At 52.6% G+C, this 20,987-nt stretch overlaps 1 protein-coding gene across 12 annotated transcripts in view; it reads left to right on the forward strand.

The window, feature by feature from the left end:
• The window catches only part of LOC139766006 (uncharacterized), a 513,479-nt gene that overhangs the window by 368,120 nt on the left and 124,372 nt on the right, over positions 1–20,987 (forward strand). For 4 of the 12 annotated variants that reach the window (XM_071694063.1, XM_071694060.1, XM_071694076.1 and 1 more), the window contains one exon: positions 12,818–12,898. The exons of 6 other annotated variants lie outside the window; for them this stretch is intronic. The gene's annotated coding sequence lies outside the window, so the exon portion shown is untranslated. The remainder of the gene's footprint in view (positions 1–12,817; positions 12,899–20,987) is intronic. 2 more of the 12 variants (XM_071694064.1, XM_071694065.1) reach the window with 1 other exon arrangement.

A 20,987-nucleotide genomic window follows, 5' to 3' on the forward strand; every position in this document is an offset into this window, starting at 1 on the left:
TTACCGGTTGATTTATAGTGTTGTTGATATGCTCCTACGTTGCATCACGAGTGTTGGGGCAGCAGCGTTGGGGAGGAGGGTGTGGAGGAGGAGGAGGCGTGGGTTGGTGGAGTGGGTTCCTTTATTTGCTTCGCTAAAGGAGGAGGGGATGCATTGCTCTTTAAGTGGTGGAGATGCTGAGCTTTTTCTTGTTGCTAGACATAAAAGGACCTGCGTTTTTCATCAAGGGGGGACCTTAAAAGGACAGTCTGTGGGTTTGCACTGACTGAGCAAGGACAACATTAAGGTTCCAGCAACAGGTTGCGTGAACTTGGTGTGAGAGGGGGGAAGTCCTCCTTGACGTCAGATAAGTGTCTTCCTCAGACACTCCACTGGCGTCAGGGCATTCCTCCATGCCCTGAGTCCAAAGGTTCCTTTATTTGCTTCGCTAAAGGAGGGGTAGGAGGGAGGGGATGCATTGCTCTTTAAGTGGTGGAGATGCTGAGCTTTTTCTTGTTGCTAGACATAAAAGGACCTGCGTTTTTCATCAAGGGGGGACCTTAAAAGGACAGTCTGTGGGTTTGCACTGATTGAGCAAGGACAACATTAAGGTTCCAGCAACAGGTTGCGTGAACTTGGTGTGAGAGGGGGGAAGTCCTCCTTGACGTCAGATGAGTGTCTTCCTCAGACACTCCACTGGCGTCAGGGCATTCCTCCATGCCCTGAGTCCAGGTGTCAGCTTTGAGATACAGGATCTTTGTTGGAACTCTCAGTTCTTTCTCACTCATATCCCTCAAATCGTTCCTTAAATTTGGAGGCCTCTCTCAGTCTACCAACAAGAGAGGGAGGGTTGTTAGTGATGGGCGAAAGAGTAGTAACCTGTTACTTGGTGATGTTTGTGGTGGACGGGAGGGTTGGACTCCTTCCTTGCCTGAGTGATGTGGTGGTGGTGGGCGAATCGGCCAGAGGTGAGCCTGGACTGACAACCCTTCCTTCCTCCAGGCAGTGCATGCTAACCCTCTCCCCCTGTGGCTGTGGTGTTCTCTGCTGGCGCCACACACTGTTACCTCCCTTGTGGCTGTGGTGTAGTTATATTGTGGGTGTTGTTGCACTGCAGTTATGATGTAGTTGTGGGTGTCGTTGTAATGTTCGTCCTACCGCAGCGCCTCACTGGGTGCTGTGTACATGTGCATCACTACAATATGTCCCTAATGTGGTGTGCCTGTGTTGTCATCACACCTGCAGTGACGTGTGCTCATGGTGTGCCTGTCACCACAACGGGTGCAGGAGCTGTGTGGTAGCCGTTCGTGCTCTCCCACCCACAGTGGGTGTGGTGTCCAGGGTTGTCGCTCCGTTGATGTGGTGTGCCTTACCTCTGTTGTTGGTTGCTACACTGTGGGTGAGGTAGGCTACCCAACTCCTTCCCTACCATCCTTATGAACCTCCTTCCCACGTTCCCCTACCCTGAACTTACCCCCTCCCTCGTTCCCCCACCCTGAACTTTCCCCCTCCCTCGTTCCCCCACCTTGAGCTTCCCCCTCCCACGTTCCCCCACCCTGAACTTCCCCTCCCAGGTCTTCATCTCACGCCATCCATTTTTCTCCCCTTGCCCTTCGACTGTCCCTCCCACGCCCCAGACGGAGGCGTCCCCTATTTCTCTTATCCTCCTCCGGGCTCTTTTTTTTTCCCAACTTTCATGTCGCCGCCGTGGGCGTGCCAGGCGACTCTCCCTAGGGCCCGAGCAGGGAACTTGACACATTCGGAACGACGGGCGAGCGTGATCAAAGAGTTAACAGCTCCCGGGGATTGACTGACTGACGCGCGCAAGCAAGCAGGCACGCGCCGCGCCATGAGTGAGTCTTTTTTTTTCATGTTTACTCCTGGCCGCTGGATCCTCACGCGTACGGGTTGGAGGATCACGTGGGCGGGTCTAAGGAAAAGCATCAGTACAGGGAAAGGAAGAGTCGTGAGAGAGAGTAGTTGAAGATAGTAGAGGTTTAGAGGTGTGATTAGGGGTGTAGATGGAGAGGCCAGCGAAGCCAGTAATGTATGACGGCACAGCAGTGGCGACCTCAGCCGGCTGGGCGAGATGATTGATTTGATTTGATGTTTGCCGGTAAAACACACACACACACACACACACACACACACACACACACACACACACACACACACACACACACACACACACACCGATTTGTTGCGCATCCCCAATGCTCATCCTGTGAGCGGTGGCGCACAAGGACGACCCAGGTGCTTGAGGTTGCCTGTTAGCCTCTCTGGAGGTTAGGTTGCGCGGGGCTATCGGGCTCGATAACAGATTGTTAGAACGCGTCATTTCGCTTCAGAAAATTATTAAGGCGGGGATGACAGCCCCTAGACCTCTACCCACAGTAACACACGGGAGGGAGATATATCCCGACATGGGGGAAAGACTGAATGAAAGGCTAGGCCCTTAACCTTACGTACAGAGACAGGCAGAGACTTTGCAGGGAACACAAGGGCCACCCGCGCCTATTGATCCTACTACATCCCCTCCTCCTCCCTGGCTAGTATGAGGAACGTCTAGGACGACCCCTGGTCTTCCCCAGACGCAAGAGACATACATGGCCAACCTTCGTCTGAGTGTACCAGACCTGCCGCCGCCGGGGGCTGCAAGTAATGCAATAATGATACAGCAACAAACAGCTTGATGGACCACTTTTTTTGTTTTTCTTTGTACCACAACTTGGTCACAGCCAGAGCTCTGGGGAAAGACATCCTCCACCACCAGCGTAAAGGTTTGTAGTTGATGGTATAACTTGACATCACTTCATGAGCGTACCTCAGACAGGAGGCATAGGGCGGTGCGCCCAGCTTTCCCCGCGTGGGCATACATTGCCGAGTGCGTGGTTCCCCCAACAAGGCCATTTACCGACGTCCCCACTTCACGTGACGAACCTCCGTGGCAGATAACCCAGGGAGTGTGTGAAGTGATGATCGCCACAGCCTTGAACGTAGAGAACTTACAAAGATCTAGGTTAATGATACGTAAATGGAGGCGGCGAAAGAATACTTAGCAAGTTAATGAACGTTGTTCGCTGTATGTTCTATATCATGACCGGTCGTGTTTTATTGAGGATTTCATTATGTTGAAAATAATGTTGGTATGTCAGGGGTTTGTGGGTTGATTGGTGTGGGTTAGTTGTTGGCCTGGGACACGAATGGCGACGCTGCCACTCTTATAACGTTCAGTATTGACCTCTGTGGTCAAAGGAGGGGTCAGGGATAGGAGGTCATAGGTCAGTGGTCATTTGTCGAGGGCTTGTGCCGCCCACGTTCTGATACTCCTACATAATCACATGACTTTACCTCCACGTATTCCTTCCTCCCTGCCTGCCGGAGGGTGGGTGCGGAGGCTGGCGTGTGGGGGAGGCAATAAATGGGTCCGTCAGCCTAGCCGGCAGCCTCACCTCGACAGAGTGACACTTTCTCTTTTCTCTCTCAGGAAAGTGCCTTACTTTTAACCCCTTGAGCGCGACAGTACAACCCTTAATTAAGATAACCTGGCCCTTTGTGCTGACCCTTGCAAAGTGACACTTTCTCTTTTCTCTCTCCGGAATGTGCCTTACTTTAACCCCTTGAGCGCGACAGTACAACCCTTAATTAAGATAACATGGCCCTTTGTGCTGACGCTTGCAAAGTGACACTGTCTCTTTTTTCTCTCCGGAAAGTGCCTTACTTTTAACCCCTTGAGCGCGACAGTACAACCCTTAATTAAGACAACCTGGCCCTTTGTGCTGACCCTTGAATCGTCATACCCCTTGCGGGAGATAATAGACTGACTACTGATTGACTGCTGCAAAAAGGGTTGATGTCTGAGGAAAGACGACCTGTGGCATGGACGTGATTGGTCCCGTCGGAGGGCGTTTGTAGATAACCAAATCTGAGTGAGAGGACCAGCCAGGGTGTGCTGGAGTGGTCTGAACCTCTTGAGGATGAGTGAAGGAAGGACTGACCGAGAGGGTGCGTTGATCAGAGGTGGAGGGAGGGAGGGAAAAAGGAGCCGGGGGGAGAGCGGTAAGAAGGATGGAGTGAAGGAGGCTTTTGGGATATTGGGGGGGTTCTGAACATTTAGGAGGGTGAGAGGCGTGCACGGGATGGAACGAATTGGGTCGATGTGGCTCTGGTTTTGATGTATGTAACTTCAAGGAATGGTATGTGTGCTAACGATGCCATTGTTCGTTAGGTCCTTACGCTACCGCGCTCAGTCGAGAAAAGCGTCTAGCTGCACACACACACACACAAAAAAAAAGGGAATTGATATTGTACGACACAGTTTTCAAACTTAAAAGGTATTTCTGGCGAGAGAGAGAAAAAGATATTACACCAGGAGTCGATATATCGTTTAACAAAGGCGGCGGAAACATTTCCCTTCATGGAAACTTAGAGTCGCAGTGTTATTTTCCCGGCGAAGTTCCCTGGCCGTCGGGTTTCTGGAAGTCTTTGCCTCCAGAAAAATGCGAATGGTGATTTTCTTCCTTTTTACACCTCGCCTTATTATACGACGGACGGGGAGATTGTGGCAGATGGGGGGGTGGGGGTGGATCGCTCACTGAAAACGAACATGTTGGTGCTGACGCTTAACAACTTCGACCAGGATGGTGTGGTGTACTTAGGATGAATATGAAGAAAACAAAAATGATCATGGTAAGAGGAGGTTATGGACGGTATGTGTGTCTCTCTATCTAATGTTGTCGCATACCCGAGTACTACCACGACGGTGTGTGTGGGGCGGTCTTCGCGAGATGTTTTGTGTGTGGAGAGAGAGAGAGAGAGAGAGAGAGAGAGAGAGAGAGAGAGAGAGAGAGAGAGAGAGAGAGGAGGTGGGGGTTGGAGGGGTGGCAGGCTGATGGCAGAGAGGTGAAAGTTTGGAAATGGATCTATTGTTACGTCAGAGATCACCACCATTACGAGCAGACTTCCGCTCTGTTGTATTGTGTGTGTGTGTGTGTGTGTGTGTGTGTGTGTGTGTGTGTGTGTGTGTGTGTGTGTTGGGGGGGGGGGGGGATGGAGCCAGCAGAGCGCGGGCGGACAGTTGGGGAGGGGAGGGACCAGCCTCGCACAACATGGGTAGCTTAGATAACTCCTGGTGGTGGAGATAAGGGCGCGGGTGGGGTGGAGGAAGGGGCGGTGTTCCGTTTTGGGGGAGATGTGGGGCACTCGCCTCTTACGGTAGGAGGGGGAGGTATAGGGGAGGAGGAGGAGGAGGGGAAGAAGCCGTCAGGATGATCCATGGTGGCGTGTGTGTGTGTGTGTACCCCAAGCGGCGGCGGCGGCGACTGACGCATCACCTGCCAGCGCGTACATCAACAGACGCACGCATTGTGTGTTGCTTGGTGGTGGACTCCTGGCATGTGTTGCGGTGGTGGTGGTGGCCCGTTCATCGTTCACAGCTGCGTTGGGGCGAGGGGGAAGGCGTACCCTCTGTCATCGTCTCACAGTCCCAACTGTTGCGTCTGAGTCGAGTCTTCCCCGGCCATCCCACGCGGCATCTGTCTGCTGTCACCTGGTCTTGTTTCTTCTTCGTCGTCTGCTGCAAGTTCCCGTCCCGCCATCCCTTTGCCTGGGCGTCCTCACCCATTCCCTTTAGTTCCTGCAGCCGCGTCAGTCAGTGTCCTCGACCTCCTACTGTTGAAGTCCTCCTGCCTTAGTCTGCTCCTTCCTGGACCTCCCTCTCCTCGTTCCTCTCTCCTCAAACCTCTCCCCAAGTCCTCCTCTCCCAGTTCCTCCCAGTCCCTTGTACTCCCACGTGCAGCTTCCCAAGTACCTCGTGCCTTGTCTTTTTCCACCACTCTCCCTCACTTCTTCCTGTTGTATTTTCTTGTGTTCGTGTGCCCAAGATGTGGCTGATCATTTTATCGCACGTGAATCCGAAACTGCGCATATTTTATCATATTAAATATCATACTTGAATTTGATTGCTAATATTCAATTACCCTTGAACTTGTAATTAGCCATGTGTCATTGTATCCCCCCCTGCTGTATTGAGCATTCCATACAGGGTTACGCATTTCAGGTTTTACTGCCGTGTGAGATTGACATTCTTTCGCGGTGTTGCCGAGGGTTTTGTCATGCGTGAGTGGTCTGTATGAGGTGTGGGTCGCTCCCTGCCTCCTTGCCAGGAGGACCCTGCGTGCGTGACCAGGGGTATGGCATCATCTCATGCCTCGTCTCGTGTTCATCTTCACGGTTGTGGCGGCGTTAATCTCCCGCGGGCGTCAGGAGGGTGGAGAGGGTGTGTATGTAAATATGGTTTGGGAGGCGGTGATGGCTTGCTGCTGCTGCTCACACACTGCCCCAGATGTGGCCTGCTGATACGAATCCTCTTCCTGTCTGAGCTGCTGTTAAACCGCTGGTCGGTGCTGCTGCCGCATCTGCTGTTGCATCTGTGCTTGGCCAATGAAGCTGCTTTAGTGCTTTAGTTTATGCTGCCGTAGTCTGTTGTTGCAGCTGCTGCTTGTGTTGCTTCAGACAGTCCCCTGGAGGGGCCCACACCGTGCATCCCTGGGTGTGTGTGTGTGTGTGTGTGTCAGCTCGGTGGGTGGGTGGTTGGTATGCAGGAGAGGACTGTAACGAGGGACTCCATGCGGAGAACATATTGCTCCGGATGGGTCTAGGTCAAGGTGTTTATCCCGGGGCGAGGCAGTGCGGTAGGGAGGGTGTTTGGGTGTGAGGGTGAGGACTGGTCGTGGTATCCCCCGGATGGTGGTGGTGGGGGAATAGGGAGGTGGGAGGAGAGGCTAGGTGGGTGCGGGGAGATTAGTGCGAGACCCTCAACAGCGTTGGCGTTACCCCGGGCTGAGGGGCTCGAGGGATGGAGCCACAGGTGTGGGAGCTCCTCCTACGATCCATCTACAGGCATACGGTTTTGTAAGTTTTTTTCCCCTAGTATGCTTGATCAGCCTCGTAGCACCTGGGATCTTGAGGAACATCTGTTGAAGGAGGGAGCCCTGCCTCTCCTGGGAGAGGAGAGGGCAAGATCGCGCTGGCCTGTAGATCTATGGTAGGGAAAAGATGTCGTCATGGGGGGGAAACTTGTGAACCTTTAGGGAAAGCCTTGTCATGTTACGTGACTCTTGGGGAAGATCAGGGGGTCACCGAGTGGCGTGGGTTCCTTTCCGGGATAGATTAGTTTGGTTTCTTCTATTATCACCAGCACACGTGCCCGTGGCGCGGCGGGCAGCACAGGCACGCACCACACTGAAGCTAGACAGCATCATACATATAAGGGTGAGGTACTGAGGTGGACTTGAGTTAGGGGGGGGGGGATGATGTAGAGGATGTGGTTAGTACCCATATATATATATATGAAAACAGAGGAAAACGGATAAATTCACACTGCAGCAGACCGATGAGACCTGATGAGGGTGTTTGTGAGTGTGGAAGAGAACAGAAACTCGTGTATTAGTGTGGTAGGAGTAGAGAGAGAGAGACATACACCGTTAGGCCTGTGTCGGTGGCGTGTTTCCAGGGCCCACAACTCGACCAGCTCCGTCTTGGGAGGTGAGGAAGAAGTTTCCGACAATTCACGTGTTCAAGGAATAACTGAGATGATGTATTCGCGAATAATTACTGTATTCCAAATGTTTGTTTCTCAGCTCCACAAAGTCTTAAAAGTTCCCTGCACATGAAGGCTTGTTTATACGTGGTGTCTGTGTCAGGAATTCATTGTTGTGAGAGGCTTTTGTGGACGATGGAGTGAACGGGTCAGTAATGATTAACCTGACGCAGCGGGGGAGCACCGGACAGAGTGGGCCAGTACCTGACGGAGTGAGGCAGAACCTGACGGAGCGGGGCAGCACCTGACGGAGTGGGCCAGTACCTGACGGAGTGAGGCAGCGCCTGACGGAGCGGGGCAGCACCTGACGGAGTGAGTCAGCATATGACGGAGTTGGGCAGCACCCGACGGAGTAAGGCAGCATATGACGGAGTGAGGCAGCACCTGACGGAGTGGGGCAGCACCTGAGGGAGTGAGTCAGTATATGACGGAGTGAGGCAGCACCTGACGGAGTGGGACAGCACCTGACGGAGTGAGGCAGTATATGACGGAGAGGGGCAGCACCTGACGGAGTTTGTCAGCACCTGACGGAGTGGGGCAGCACTTATCTTAGTGGGGCAGCACCTGACGGAGTGGTGCAGCGGGAGTATGTGAGGGTAACGTGTTGTGTAGGTGTTGACATACCATCTGAGTGAAGGGAAACAGACAGTTCAGCGGTGGTGAACCAAATCGTCGCCAGCTGCCGACCTGCATCCTGGAAATTCCTGTAATTTACCCATGGATTGTGAACACGCACGCACACACACACACACACACACACACACACACACACACACACACACACACACTAACGAAGAGCCATTGTGATAAATGAGGACAATTATTTTCAGATTTACGCTTTGTTATGTTGGTATTATTTGTGTGCGCGCGAGGTATATAGAAATCCCGTAATTGGAGAGTAATTTACCGTAACAACCCTTGGCATTTCACCACCCGCTCCTTGCTTTCTTTTCCAAATGTCTTTAAGGATGTGTTCAGTGAGCGTGACTCGCCCTGTAATACTGGAGATGGTAGGCAGAGGCGGTAGGCTTAGAAAGACGCGATCCTCTGTTGTACACTTGAAGAGTGGCGGAGAAGGGGATGGGGGGACACCTCTCTCTCTCTCTCTCTCTCTCTCTCTCTCTCTCTCTCTCTCTCTCTCTCTCTCTCTCTCTCTCTCTCTCTCGTGCTTCAGTATGTGGTTCTGTGTCCCTTCCTCCCTCCCTCCCCCGGCGTCAAGGGACGGTTCTAAGGGAGGTATTGTTTTCATTGTCTAGGACGAATAGGCCTTACACGTATTAAAGTGTTATTACTCAAAGGTTACTCAGATATCGTCCGTAGCTAGAACGCAGCATAAGCAGAGAGTTGTAGCTGGCCAGCGGTGATGCACTTGTTCCATCATAAGGCCCAAGGTTCCATCATAAGGCCAGGGTTCCATCATAAGGCCCAAGGTTCCATCATAAGGCCAGGGTTTCATCATAAGGCCAGGGTTTCATCATAAGGCCAGGGTTCCAACATAAGGCCAGGGCTTCCATCATAAGGCCAGGGTTCCATCATAAGGCCAGGGTTCCATCATAAGGCCAGGGTTCCATCATAAGGCCAGGGTTCCATTATAAGGCCAGGGTTCCATCATAAGGCCAGGGTTCCATCATAAGGCCAGGGTTCCATCATAAGGCCAGAGTTCCATCATAAGGCCAGGGTTCCATCATAAGGCCAGGGTTCCATCATAAGGCCAGGGTTCCATCAGGTGTTCCGGTTATTTAGTGGTCCTCCCTCCTGGCGTGTTTATTCAGCCTCAGATAATCATTTTCGTTGTTTCCTTAGATTGTCTCACAGATGCTCGTGTTCCCTACGCCAAGTGGTGTGTCTGCTTTCATGAAGTCACGTGTTTGTTTGTGGTGTTCTGTGCGCGCGCGCACACACACACACACACACACACACACACACACACATGATGGTCTACAGACTGCAAACGGGGTATAAGTAATGCTGGTTTCTCCTCTCTCTGCATCCATTTCGCCCTCCTCCCCAGCCCCATTCCTTTCCCATATCCTAGCGTACGACAGTTTCGGGTGGGTAATGGCAGCGGGCGCAGCGCGATGCGGGGTTTCGGGAGAGATGTGGGAACCCTGACTGATCATGTGACCACCAGTCATCGGGTTGAAGTTGAGAGTTCCCGTAAACAAGACATTTTTTTCTTCTCTCGAAAACAAACCAATAAAAGACATCTTTCTTCAGGTAGGCCAGATAAAGCACTCTGCCGCAGTCTATGTGATATATGTAACAAAAGTTTATGTAACGAACCAGTTTTTTTGTAACAATGATTTAGTGAATATCAGGCCACTTGGGGGTCTGAACAAAGAACCCTTTGTGGCCTCTGTAATCCGTTTTTTTTTTTTTTTTTTTTCTTTTTTGGCACTACCGCCCACAGGATGAACACCGGGGGGTGCACTGTGTACACTGGGCGGTGCTTACCGGCACAGATCAAATTAGTCCCGTCGTATTGTTCGTTTGGTGTGTGTTCTGTATACGGCGGTACGTACGTGGGTGGGTGGCTGTCTGCCTGCCTGCCTGCATGCCATACCGCCACACACACACACACACACACACACACACACACACACACACACACACACACACACACACACACACGGGGCCCACCTCCTCCTCCCCCTGACTCGGTGGCCGGACTTTGGATCTGCGTCGTAGAATTACTGGGGGGGGCTGCTTGGGAGGGGGGCTTCCTTCATCAAGCCCCCCCCCTTTTTTTTTTTTAAGTGGGTGGTGGTGAGGGGTGGTGCCGGCCGGGTGACACGTCACATGAACACATTAGGCAATGGACTACAATGACAGAGAGTTTATTGGTGACGGACATTTCCTGGAGCGTCACGAGACGAGTCGCCCCCCTTCCCGGCAGACCTGCATGACCGACCTACACGCGCACACTGACGGACGCCCGTGGGGTGCGCGGGGGGAGGATGTCACAGGATGACCCTTGGGCCTCGAGGTGACGATGGGGAAGATTTTGCTCCTTCGTATTCGCGAGATGTAGTGTGGTGAGTTGGATGGCAGGCACGCGGTAAGGGGATGGGGGCGACGATTTCGCTGGCTCTGTCTTTTTGTCTGGCTGTGTGGTGGTGCTTTGGAGGGTTCGAGGTTCCAGGGTTCGAGGTCGTGTGGTGGAGCGTGCTGGTCCCAGGTCGCTGGAGGCGGTGCAGTTGTCGACCTTCGGTAACTGCGTAGCGAGTCCCTCTACCCCAGCAGCGTGCAGGAGACCGCGCCCGCCGCCCACTGCTTCCTACTGCAGGAGTGGGACGATCAGGTGGCGGCGCCTCCGGCCACAGATGGAACCTCGGTGTCACGGCCAAGTGCTGCCTACCACCGCCGTTGATATCACCACCACCGCAGTTGAGTCATGATCCTCACCATCGCCATCCCCGTCCAGTGCCAGTCCTGTCCCACCGTCCCCGTCCAGCGCCAGTCCTGTCCCACCGTCCCCGTCTAGTGCCAGTCCTGTCCCACCGTCCCCGTCTAGTGCCAGTCCTGCCCTGCCGTCCCCGTAGAGTACCAACCCTCCCTGAACCCTCCTCCATCCAATACAGTGCCAGTGACCCCGTCTAGAAGGCAGGGGGAGGTGGGGAGTAGTTGGGTGTCGGGTGAGTCGTCTAGCTCCCCCTCCCTCCTCCTCCTCCGCTCCACCTCCCACACCTGTGACCTTGTCTGGCTGCTGCTGCTGCCGCTAATACCCCGTGTGTGTGTGTGTGTGTGTGTGTGTGTGTGTGTGTGTGTCCGTCGACCACTCCCTGCCCCGGAGATGGCTGGTCTGCCCCACCCACCCCCCTCCCCAGATATAGTGGGAGTGACGGAGGAGGGAGGAGGTGTGTTTATGGTGATGTTGTGACCTTGAGTATCGGCCCCATACCTCGCCAGCCAAGCCGCCCCTCAAGGTGAAGTCCTCACGCGCTCCTCGTCAACGCCAGCGGCCCAGATGAGAGTGTGACACCCCGTGTCTTCTAATACTGGCTTTTGCTGTGGTGCTGCGCTGCGTGTCATGAACGCTGTGCGGGGTCTGTGGGGTCGAGGGTCTAACTGTGGTCGTAGTGTTTGTTGGTGGACTGCGGGATTAAGTTAGGAGGCCCGAAGTTTATGGGCTATGTTTTTGGACTTCCCATTTTGGGATATATGTGTTTATATGTACCAAGGATTCTCGGGGAGGAAAGTGAAAAAGAAAAAGTTAAGATTTTTGAATCATTCAGAACTGAAGAATGTGTAAGACCTAGCCTACATCTAGAGACCAGGGCCGTTCAAGAGACGAGGGTCTTCGTCAATCTCTGAGAACAACGTTGCCATTATATACAGGACGGACCCCTTGCATACTGGTCATGGGTATCCACCGTGACGATGGCCATATAGGAATTGTAACAAGCTTGATCGCCTGTTGAATTTAGGTCAATTGTATTTCAGCTGAATTCTTATTTACAAGATCTATTTTGCGTAATCATTTTGTGTCGCACTTCAGACAGACTCAAAATTGAACCGTTGTAGATTTGTCCCACATAATGTCCCGTTCTGGTGGCCATCATTGAATTGTTACATAATCAAGTGGAGTATTAATTCACTTTACAGTCCTTTATTGTCATGCATCAATGGAACGTCTGCATGGTTTGATATTCATCACTTCGGTGACAGAATTGCAATGGCTTTTTATGTGCAGAACGGGGGCATTCGTACGGTAAAATCGCTTGAGTAGATGTTCAGTTACCCCTCTCATTTTATATTAAGATAAATGCAAATGATGATAATAATAAAGATAATGACAATAATAATAATAATAATAATAATAATAATAATAATAATAATAGTAATGATAATAATGATAATAATAATAATGATAATAATAATGATAATGATAATAATGATAATAATAATAATAATAATAATGATAATAATAATAATAATAATAATAATAATAATAATAATAATAATAATAATAATAATAATGATAATCATAAGAAGAAGAAGAATAGTAGTAGTAGTAGTAATAGTAGTAGTAGTAGTAGTAATGATAGTGGTAGTAATAACATTTATGTTAGGAATGATGGTAATAGTAATAGTAGTAATGATAATAATGATAATGATAATAGTTCAGGGTTGTGGATATTATTTAGTTGGAGACTGATAGACTCTGGCTTTTGACCTCATCTGTGGGGGACAAGCTGGTCGTCCGGCCCAAGATAACTTAAACTGTCTTGTTCACAGGTGAGCCAGTGGTGCTGTCCAGCTGGTTATTGGCAGGAGGACCACTGGTGAGTACCACGACTAGGCTCAGGAGGACCACTGGTGAGTACTATAGCTAGGCTCAGGAGGACCACTGGTGTGTACCACAGCTGGGCTCAGGAGGACCACTGGTGAGTACTATAGCTAGGCTCAGGAGGACCACTGGTGTGTAACACAGCTGGGCTAAGGAGGACCACTAGTGAGTACTGTAGCTAGGCTCAGGAGGACCACTGGTGTGTACCACAGCTGGGCTCAGGAGGACCACTGGTGAGTACTGTAGCTAGGCTCAGGAGGACCACTGGTGTGCACCACAGCTGGGCTCAGGAGGACCACTGGTGAGTACTATAGCTAGACTCAGGAGGACCACTGGTGTGTACCACAGCTGGGCTCAGGACGACCACTGGTGAGTACTATAGCTAGGTTCAGGAGGACCACTGGTATGTACCACAGCTGGGCTCAGGAGGACCACTGGTGAGTACCACAGCTGGGCTCAGGAGGACCACTGGTGAGTACTATAGCTAGGTTCAGGAGGACCACTGGTGAGTACTATAGCTAGGCTCAGGAGGACCACTGGTGAGTACTATAGCTAGGTTCAGGAGGACCACTGGTGTGTACCACAGCTGGGCTCAGGAGGACCACTGGTGAGTACCACAGCTGGGCTCAGGAGGACCACTGGTGAGTACTATAGCTAGGTTCAGGAGGACCACTGGTGACTACTATAGCTAGGCACCGGAGGACCACTGGTGATTACCACAGCTAGGCTCAGGAGAACCAGTGGTGAGTACCACAGCTAGGCTCAGGAGGACCACTGGTGTGTACCACAGCTGGGCTCAGGAGGACCACTGGTGTGTACCACAGCTGGGCTCAGGAGGACCACTGGTGTGTACCACAGCTGGGCTCAGGAGGACCACTGGTGTGTACCACAGCTGGGCTCAGGAGGACCACTGGTGTGTACCACAGCTGGGCTCAGGAGGACCACTGGTGTGTACCACAGCTGGGCTCAGGAGGACCACTGGTGTGTACCACAGCTGGGCTCAGGAGGACCACTGGTGTGTACCACAGCTGGGCTCAGGAGGACCACTGGTGTGTACCACAGCTGGGCTCAGGAGGACCACTGGTGTGTACCACAGCTGGGCTCAGGAGGACCACTGGTGTGTACCACAGCTGGGCTCAGGAGGACCACTGGTGTGTACCACAGCTGGGCTCAGGAGGACCACTGGTGTGTACCACAGCTGGGCTCAGGAGGACCACTGGTGTGTACCACAGCTGGGCTCAGGAGGACCACTGGTGTGTACCACAGCTGGGCTCAGGAGGACCACTGGTGTGTACCACAGCTGGGCTCAGGAGGACCACTGGTGACTACTATAGCTAGGCACCGGAGGACCACTGGTGAGTACTATAGCTAGGTTCAGGAGGACCACTGGTGTGTACCACAGCTGGGCTCAGGAGGACCACTGGTGAGTACTATAGCTAGGTTCAGGAGGACCACTGGTGTGTACCACAGCTGGGCTCAGGAGGACCACTGGTGAGTACTATAGCTAGGTTCAGGAGGACCACTGGTGACTACTATAGCTAGGCACCGGAGGACCACTGGTGTGTACCACAGCTGGGCTCAGGAGGACCACTGGTGAGTACTATAGCTAGGTTCAGGAGGACCACTGGTGAGTACTATAGCTAGGTTCAGGAGGACCACTGGTGAGTACTATAGCTAGGTTCAGGAGGACCACTGGTGAGTACTATAGCTAGGTTCAGGAGGACCACTGGTGAGTACTATAGCTAGGTTCAGGAGGACCACTGGTGAGTACTATAGCTAGGTTCAGGAGGACCACTGGTGAGTACTATAGCTAGGTTCAGGAGGACCACTGGTGAGTACTATAGCTAGGTTCAGGAGGACCACTGGTGAGTACTATAGCTAGGTTCAGGAGGACCACTGGTGTGTACCACAGCTGGGCTCAGGAGGACCACTGGTGTGTACCACAGCTGGGCTCAGGAGGACCACTGGTGTGTACCACAGCTGGGCTCAGGAGGACCACTGGTGAGTACTATAGCTAGGTTCAGGAGGACCACTGGTGACTACTATAGCTAGGCACCGGAGGACCACTGGTGAGTACTATAGCTAGGTTCAGGAGGACCACTGGTGAGTACTATAGCTAGGTTCAGGAGGACCACTGGTGAGTACTATAGCTAGGTTCAGGAGGACCACTGGTGAGTACTATAGCTAGGTTCAGGAGGACCACTGGTGAGTACTATAGCTAGGTTCAGGAGGACCACTGGTGTGTACCACAGCTGGGCTCAGGAGGACCACTGGTGAGTACTATAGCTAGGTTCAGGAGGACCACTGGTGAGTACTATAGCTAGGTTCAGGAGGACCACTGGTGAGTACTATAGCTAGGTTCAGGAGGACCACTGGTGTGTACCACAGCTGGGCTCAGGAGGACCACTGGTGAGTACTATAGCTAGGTTCAGGAGGACCACTGGTGAGTACTATAGCTAGGTTCAGGAGGACCACTGGTGAGTACTATAGCTAGGTTCAGGAGGACCACTGGTGTGTACCACAGCTGGGCTCAGGAGGACCACTGGTGAGTACTATAGCTAGGTTCAGGAGGACCACTGGTGAGTACTATAGCTAGGTTCAGGAGGACCACTGGTGTGTACCACAGCTGGGCTCAGGAGGACCACTGGTGTGTACCACAGCTGGGCTCAGGAGGACCACTGGTGTGTACCACAGCTGGGCTCAGGAGGACCACTGGTGAGTACTATAGCTAGGTTCAGGAGGACCACTGGTGAGTACTATAGCTAGGTTCAGGAGGACCACTGGTGAGTACTATAGCTAGGTTCAGGAGGACCACTGGTGTGTACCACAGCTGGGCTCAGGAGGACCACTGGTGAGTACTATAGCTAGGTTCAGGAGGACCACTGGTGTGTACCACAGCTGGGCTCAGGAGGACCACTGGTGAGTACTATAGCTAGGTTCAGGAGGACCACTGGTGAGTACTATAGCTAGGTTCAGGAGGACCACTGGTGTGTACCACAGCTGGGCTCAGGAGGACCACTGGTGTGTACCACAGCTGGGCTCAGGAGGACCACTGGTGTGTACCACAGCTGGGCTCAGGAGGACCACTGGTGAGTACTATAGCTAGGTTCAGGAGGACCACTGGTGTGTACCACAGCTGGGCTCAGGAGGACCACTGGTGACTACTATAGCTAGGCACCGGAGGACCACTGGTGATTACCACAGCTAGGCTCAGGAGAACCAGTGGTGAGTACCACAGCTAGGCTCAGGAGGACCACTGGTGTGTACCACAGCTGGGCTCAGGAGGACCACTGGTGTGTACCACAGCTGGGCTCAGGAGGACCACTGGTGTGTACCACAGCTGGGCTCAGGAGGACCACTGGTGTGTACCACAGCTGGGCTCAGGAGGACCACTGGTGTGTACCACAGCTGGGCTCAGGAGGACCACTGGTGTGTACCACAGCTGGGCTCAGGAGGACCACTGGTGTGTACCACAGCTGGGCTCAGGAGGACCACTGGTGTGTACCACAGCTGGGCTCAGGAGGACCACTGGTGTGTACCACAGCTGGGCTCAGGAGGACCACTGGTGTGTACCACAGCTGGGCTCAGGAGGACCACTGGTGTGTACCACAGCTGGGCTCAGGAGGACCACTGGTGTGTACCACAGCTGGGCTCAGGAGGACCACTGGTGAGTACTATAGCTAGGTTCAGGAGGACCACTGGTGTGTACCACAGCTGGGCTCAGGAGGACCACTGGTGTGTACTATAGCTAGGTTCAGGAGGACCACTGGTGAGTACTATAGCTAGGTTCAGGAGGACCACTGGTGAGTACTATAGCTAGGTTCAGGAGGACCACTGGTGTGTACCACAGCTGGGCTCAGGAGGACCACTGGTGTGTACCACAGCTGGGCTCAGGAGGACCACTGGTGTGTACCACAGCTGGGCTCAGGAGGACCACTGGTGTGTACCACAGCTGGGCTCAGGAGGACCACTGGTGTGTACCACAGCTGGGCTCAGGAGGACCACTGGTGAGTACTATAGCTAGGTTCAGGAGGACCACTGGTGTGTACCACAGCTGGGCTCAGGAGGACCACTGGTGAGTACTATAGCTAGGTTCAGGAGGACCACTGGTGAGTACTATAGCTAGGTTCAGGAGGACCACTGGTGTGTACCACAGCTGGGCTCAGGAGGACCACTGGTGTGTACCACAGCTGGGCTCAGGAGGACCACTGGTGTGTACCACAGCTGGGCTCAGGAGGACCACTGGTGAGTACTATAGCTAGGTTCAGGAGGACCACTGGTGTGTACCACAGCTGGGCTCAGGAGGACCACTGGTGAGTACTATAGCTAGGTTCAGGAGGACCACTGGTGAGTACTATAGCTAGGTTCAGGAGGACCACTGGTGAGTACTATAGCTAGGTTCAGGAGGACCACTGGTGAGTACTATAGCTAGGTTCAGGAGGACCACTGGTGTGTACCACAGCTGGGCTCAGGAGGACCACTGGTGTGTACCACAGCTGGGCTCAGGAGGACCACTGGTGTGTACCACAGCTGGGCTCAGGAGGACCACTGGTGAGTACTATAGCTAGGTTCAGGAGGACCACTGGTGTGTACCACAGCTGGGCTCAGGAGGACCACTGGTGAGTACTATAGCTAGGTTCAGGAGGACCACTGGTGTGTACCACAGCTGGGCTCAGGAGGACCACTGGTGAGTACTATAGCTAGGTTCAGGAGGACCACTGGTGAGTACTATAGCTAGGTTCAGGAGGACCACTGGTGTGTACCACAGCTGGGCTCAGGAGGACCACTGGTGTGTACCACAGCTGGGCTCAGGAGGACCACTGGTGTGTACCACAGCTGGGCTCAGGAGGACCACTGGTGTGTACCACAGCTGGGCTCAGGAGGACCACTGGTGAGTACTATAGCTAGGTTCAGGAGGACCACTGGTGAGTACTATAGCTAGGTTCAGGAGGACCACTGGTGACTACTATAGCTAGGCACCGGAGGACCACTGGTGAGTACTATAGCTAGGTTCAGGAGGACCACTGGTGAGTACTATAGCTAGGTTCAGGAGGACCACTGGTGAGTACTATAGCTAGGTTCAGGAGGACCACTGGTGTGTACCACAGCTGGGCTCAGGAGGACCACTGGTGTGTACCACAGCTGGGCTCAGGAGGACCACTGGTGTGTACCACAGCTGGGCTCAGGAGGACCACTGGTGAGTACTATAGCTAGGTTCAGGAGGACCACTGGTGAGTACTATAGCTAGGTTCAGGAGGACCACTGGTGTGTACCACAGCTGGGCTCAGGAGGACCACTGGTGAGTACTATAGCTAGGTTCAGGAGGACCACTGGTGTGTACCACAGCTGGGCTCAGGAGGACCACTGGTGAGTACTATAGCTAGGTTCAGGAGGACCACTGGTGAGTACTATAGCTAGGTTCAGGAGGACCACTGGTGTGTACCACAGCTGGGCTCAGGAGGACCACTGGTGTGTACCACAGCTGGGCTCAGGAGGACCACTGGTGAGTACTATAGCTAGGTTCAGGAGGACCACTGGTGAGTACTATAGCTAGGTTCAGGAGGACCACTGGTGAGTACTATAGCTAGGTTCAGGAGGACCACACCTCGCTCACAGTCCGCCTGCTCCTGCAACATCTTCAGGATGAACCACACCTCCCTCACAGTCCTGCCTGCTCCTGCAACATCTTCAGGATGAACCACACCTCGCTCACAGTCCTGCCTGCTCCTGCAACATCTTCAGGATGAACAACACCTCCCTCACAGTGTTGCCTGCTCCTGCAACATCTTCAGGATGAACCACACCTCCTTCAGTCCTCTTGAGAGCAACATGTTTAGGGTGAATCACACACACCCTCACGGTCGGTTGAGTTTGGGCTGGTGTAGTTGGTAATTCGCCCATAACAGTTTGGGATGGCTTTTAACAAACATTGGATATGAAGTTGTCAGCAGAGGGGTCAGATCTTATTTGTTGTTTGCGCTTCGCTGCCAAGGGCATGACTGTACATCCGGCAGCAAGATCAATTGTGTCGCTGCTGAATGGAATTACCATTTGTTTTCTTCTGGTGTCACCCAAGTTTTTGAGATTCAGTACGAGAACATGGCCACATCTTAACGTGCGTAGGTGCCACACACACACACACACAGCCTTGACCGTGACTTTACCGAGGTCGGGATGTGTGTGGTGATGTGAAGGGATCCTTGCAGTGTCATGGTTTACGGCGGCCGCCAGGGTCGAAACCTCTGAGCGTGGTGTGTGTGTGTGTGTGTGGAGGGTCAAGTGGTGGTGTCTCATTTAGAGCAGAGCGTTATCTCCAGCCTGTCAATCACCCGTTGTGTGTGCCCCAGCTAAGTGAATGACCTGGTCACCCTCATATCTATCCTCCTCCTCCTCCTCCTCCTCCTCCTCCTCCTCCTTCCTTTTACTCCTTTCTCCTCCTCCTCCTCCTCCTCTTCCTCACGTCTCCCGTCAGTCGTACATGTTGACACCCCCACCCCGTGTCTGTGCTGAGGACGCGGCCTTGGTGCCTGAGCATCGCTAGACTGACCACCCCGATTACGTGATGGCTCAGTTTCTCCTCCCCCCTTTGCCGGAGATCCGCTTCTCTCCCTTGTGAGCTCTCCGTCCTGGCGAGGCTCATCTGTCGGCACGTCCAGGGCTGCCACTGTAATGACCTGGTTATATATGAAGGGTGGAAAGACGGGTGTGCGTGAAAACCCACCAAGAACATACGCAGAAGGTTCTTAGGTTAAGGCGCGTCATTCCATCCACAAGCTTGTATATATCTTTGTGAATAGTTTTACGTATTTGGATTTTTTTTTTGTTTGTGCTCTGAAAAGCGCTGAATAACCATTAGGTTTAACTGTCGACCAATTCCACGGAATCGCACCCGATCGACAGATGCGATGTGCGTTGGCTTGCAAGGGTGTGGATGTTGGTTGGTGAGGGAGGGAGGGAGGCAAACATGCCCCCCCCCCTCCCCCAGAAGCACAGTGTTCGGTACCCACGTACCCTGTGTCACCTTACGTAATTGTCTCGTCACTGGGTTGGATCCTCTGGCTGCTAACGTTAGGGTATCAAGTGAATTGTATGTTGCAATGGGTGACAGACGTGAGGTGGGTGTGTATGTGGTCCCGATATGACTACTGGGTGTGTGTGCTGTGAGTATGATGTAATACACGTGGGTGTCTTATGGAGTATGTGGGTCTTATGTGGGTATATGGGGCTTCGTCGTGGTCATGTGGTGGGTTGCTTCGAACATGGCAGGACAGCCTTTGCCTCTTAAAATAAAGAAATATGACAGACTGGATGACACTAACTATGACAGGCTGGATTAGACGAACCATTAAGATAGGAGAGGTAATAAGACTGAAGTGACGTCTTGTTCCCCCGATGTGTAATCAACACGTTTCAGGTGTGGAGGGTGGGAGCATTGGGGAGAAGATTGCAAAATAAGTGTGTTCAGATTTCTCTCACAGGCCGTGTTGGTACCTGAAAATATGAGCAACATGGAACTACTACTGACAGCGCTGAGGTTGAACTCTTGTGGGTGCAGACGGGAGATATGTGATTTGTAACTTTGTGTGTCTGTCTCTCTGATCACATCTTCTCTGTCTGTCTATGCCTGTCCGTCTGTCCGTGTAGAATGTTATATTTCGACGTATTTGTATCCATGTATGAGGAACACAGAGCTAAGTGTCACACGACAGAGGAGAAGTGTATGAGATAGAGAGCTCTAAATTGATGTCCTTTTTTTTTTTTTGCAACCTCTGAGTTAATTTAGACAAGGAATGAGGTAGGTATTCGTCGGAGTTCTATTCAAACGTATTTTTTTGGGTATTTCTATTCAGCCAGGCATGCGTGTATGTTATTCCATGTATTTAAGGTTGTTGAAGCGAGTGTACTCATTCAGAGAGAACCACTCGTGTGTGTGTGTGTGTGTGTGTGTGTGTGTGTGTGTGTGACGGTATGTTGGTGTCACGTGCCTGTGTAGCTGTATGTGACATCACAGTGTAGTATGCAGGTGTGGTGTAAAGCGTGGGGATGCTCTTGCGTTACCCTTGATGTGCGGGTGTGGTTATGTGTGACATGTTCTGTGTACGTGTGAGGTGCAGTGTG

This window comes from Panulirus ornatus, chromosome 56 (genome assembly GCF_036320965.1).
Source record: "Panulirus ornatus isolate Po-2019 chromosome 56, ASM3632096v1, whole genome shotgun sequence".
Taxonomy (NCBI): Eukaryota; Metazoa; Arthropoda; class Malacostraca; order Decapoda; family Palinuridae; genus Panulirus; species Panulirus ornatus.